The sequence below is a fragment of the Daphnia pulicaria genome, chromosome 1 (genome assembly GCF_021234035.1).
Source record: "Daphnia pulicaria isolate SC F1-1A chromosome 1, SC_F0-13Bv2, whole genome shotgun sequence".
NCBI classification, from domain to species: Eukaryota; Metazoa; Arthropoda; class Branchiopoda; order Diplostraca; family Daphniidae; genus Daphnia; species Daphnia pulicaria.
In genome coordinates this window covers 22056235-22060102 of record NC_060913.1, presented here as the reverse complement: position 1 = coordinate 22060102, position 3868 = coordinate 22056235, and the positions used below count along the sequence as shown (strand labels likewise).

The window sequence follows — 3868 nt, the reverse complement described above, 5'->3', positions numbered from 1 at the left end:
GAGCTACCACTGATACACCCGAATTGTTTTTAGTGGGTTTTGTACGGGTAAGTGCACCTCTAATCCCTTCTAGAAATTTTCCAGCTAATTGGGTATTGGGGGAGGGCTGGTTCTGAAAAATTCTACTAAAGTGTTCAATTATTTCTTGATTAATCTGCTCAGGTTGGGTAATTTTACAGTTATCATTAGTTTTGAGCTGAGTGATCAGAGACTTCTGGAAATTGCTCGTTGACTTGTTCATATGAAAGGTAGATGGCTCTTCTTCGGCAATACTTTGAACGCGTGAACGTATAGCAAATCCCTTCAATGCTTCTCGCTCCCAGGCTAGAAACTCACGTTTCAACTCCATGTAACGCGCATGATTGAAATTTACATTGTTCACGGTTTCTTTTAGTTGATGTTGGAGAAATTTCCTTTTGACTCTCTGATAACAGATTCTTTTTTTACAATAGTTAATTGATAATCGCCTGAGGCTAGGTTTGAAAATAATCTCCCACCAATGGTCTACGTTTTCAATACGGGATGGGTGTTGGGACATTTCTTCAATAAAGACATGCACCAAGTTTATATATTCTTCTTCCTCAAGAATTGATGAGTTAAGTTTCCATAAATTCCTTGACTTATTTCTCACTACACTAGGAGGGGTGGTAATGTTTGTATACCCTACGATTGGTCTGTGATCCCCGAGTGGTAAGTCGTGCAAATGGATATCAGAAAATTTTACGTGATGGTGGCAATAAATTCGGTCTAATCTAGCCTGGCTAGCCGCACAATTGTACGTCCAACAAGGTTCATTTTTCCGAATTTCTCTCCAGACATCTGTTAATGAAAGGGCTTTTACTAAATCTCGGAGGGGTTCTAGTAATGCTAGTCTAATTTTAGGTGGTGTTGTGTTGCTACTTTTACGGTCATCGATCTCGTCTCCCAATATAATTGCTGGTGCCTTATACTGGGCAACATAAGCCGGAATAGTTTGCCGGAGGAAAGAATCTCTATAACTTTTATTAAATATTATTAAATTTTATTAAATTCCTTGACTTGTTTCTCACTACACTAGGAGGGGTGGTGCTGTTTAAAATATACCCCAGGGATAATATTTAAATTTGGGTTTAGAGGGTTGGGTCTTGTTATCGTGGGCTTTTTTCCTTCTAACGGCCTCCATTGCTTTGAGAGTTTTATCTTCTATGGGGGTTGATGGAGTGCCGAGGGGGACGCCCAAGGACTCCTGAGTCTCACTCACATGACTAGCCTCCTTGCTATCAAGTGGGCGTTGTCCTGGCTGAATACTCCCACCAGAAAAAGAAATGTCTTCCTCAGGATTTATAATCAAAACCACCTCGATTGCATCCATTTCTTCAACCACCTCGTTATCCATCTGATCTATCGTGGAAGGATAAGATGGTACTCCAAGTGAGATTGGAGCGGGTGGAACATTGTTCCCCCCATAGAGGGCGGGAAAAAAATTAATGTCCACAACCGGTATCGAAACTGGAATCTCTCGAGTCGGAGACCCAAGTTCAACCAACTGAGCTACACTAGATCCAATTTCCTCATCTACCTCGCCCGAGCCATAGGAAGAGGCAGTACGACTCCTCTTTTTTGATTGTTTTTGTTAATCAAGGAATTCCCTCGTCTGTTTCATTTTCTTTTTCTTGACCAATTTGGACGCACTAGACGAACCTACACAGTTGGTGTCTTTAGCGTCAGCATCGGTGTCAGAAGAAGATTCAGTTCCATCGGGTTTCAAAATCGGATCCTCTGGAGCATCATCAAGAACGACAACAGTCGACGTCGTTGGCCTCTGGGCTAAATCGGGGAACCCATCTGGCGTTGGGTGGCCAAAATGAAAGGAAGAAACGCTGAACTGGTCTGGGATTTCAACCATATTCAGCTCCCTACTAAAATGCGCCTCACAAGCCTCAGACTTTCTAGAAATGTCCAATGTCCTCTATGCAATGGCGGCCAAGAAACTGACGACCATCTTATGTTACTATGTTCTGAGAAAGTTCACATCAGTTTATGGCTCCGAATTCAACTAACGAAACTTGGATGTCAAAAACCACTAAAATCAACAATCAATGGGGACGTTGGAAATGTCCCCAATAAAGAGAAAATACTGGCACTCATCCAATCCTACATCATCACCGTCTGGACCGCCCGCAGCCAAAACCTCACCCCAGCCATAAATGAAATACAGTCTCTCTGGTCAAGCCTTCTTCATTCAAAAAATTCTCCCCAGATGTCACCTTCTAATCCATTAATATTCCCTCTCAAAATTCTCAACAGATTTCTTCTTATCTTTATACAAAATTGTTCTCTCATTACAATTAATATTTCTTGGATCCCCCCCAGATGTCGTATTGTTAAATTTCACATTTTTCACCAAAATCAATTGTCCTCTTTCATTTCCGTCTCGAAATGTTTCTTTTTCTTTGTAATGTTTCTCCTTGGCCACAGCAAGTCACTTATGTCACAAATCTCGTAAATGCCCCAAGTATCTGTAAAGCAATTTAAATTTAAATCGTCACAATAAATCGTTTAAATATAAAAAAAAAAAAAAAAACGGAAGGCTGGTGGTTCGATCCCACCCAGGGGCGCATGGTGAATGACTACTGTTGTTTTAATTCAATTTCTTCGCCTCATGACTCCTTTAACCAACTAAAGCGACCAATGAAGAGCGCACACTCGCGATATGGCTTCTTTAACTTATGACTGTTAAATATACTGAACATTTTCAGCGTAGAGTGCACGCTCATGATGTTCTTCCTCTGTCCGGTGCTACTTTTCCAGGTTCAGATGTAATCTATATAGATTCCCCTCCGGTGTTTATGGAATTCTTCCCCATCCAGCGCAAGTCATTTCTCATTTCCCTAAAACAACAGTCATTGACGTTTGGCCACAGAAGAAGTTTTTTCGGGGTTATAGCACCTTTTTCAACAACCACAGTCATCATAACTATAATAATCGAAAATCGTCGTTAAATTGGCAATTACTTTTCTTTTGTTTTACTGTTTTCAAGCAAAAATTTTCATTTGTCCAAGTGTTGGGAAATCGCTGAAATAGCATTTTAAAACTTGGTAACCTTTGTCAGCGACAATTACTTCTCAGCGCAACTTATTATTCTGTTTAACAGGTGAACTCTGACTCTCTCATCCTCCTCTGCCGTCTTCACTGGTTCCCGGAGCAACAACGCGCTGACTTCAAGACGCTGGTCATGATGGTAAGGTGCATTCTCGGCACCGTGTACTTGTTGTCTCTCATCGACTTTCAGAAACTATCTAAACCTGGCTTACGATCACAGACCTCGACTTCGATGAACCTGACTGTTCTTAGCACTCGGACGGGCCACTGTGAAGAGGATGCCTTATCCAGGGTCACTCTGGTGCTTGGTTGGTCTTGACTTGTCTTGTCCAAGGCCATCACATACATCAAAGACCTAAAGACCTTTCGTTCTTGTCTCACTCTGTACTCCCCTACTGATTTAAAACTTGCTGTTCTCCCAAAAAATGAACAGAAATAACTTGTAGCGTCAGTTCATCAAATGTTGTGTCTTTTCATTCACCAATTTAATGCCACAAAACGCAGATAGTAGGACTCGAACCTACGCTCCAAGATAGAAACTGATTTCGAGTCAGTCACCTTAACCACTCAGCCATATCTGCATTTAAATTCGTTGAAAAATATTTGGAAACCATCATTACCTTTTTACAGTGAAAAATATTTAATGAAAAAATTACAGTGGCCCGTAAAATATCGAATTCAGGTTGTCCGCGTTATTAGTACGGCGCTCTAACCAACTGAGCTAACAGGCCTCACATTAACAACTGGTCAAGAATGATGGAAAATCGTTAACCCTCCAAAAAAATCA

At 41.1% G+C, this 3868-nt stretch overlaps 1 non-coding gene across 1 annotated transcript; it reads right to left on the bottom strand.

Moving 5' to 3' along the window:
* Positions 1-3580: 3580 nt before the first annotated feature.
* Positions 3581-3662, bottom strand: Trnas-cga. The gene has a single exon. It is a non-coding gene; the product is annotated as a tRNA-Ser (tRNA).
* Positions 3663-3868: the final 206 nt, after the last annotated feature.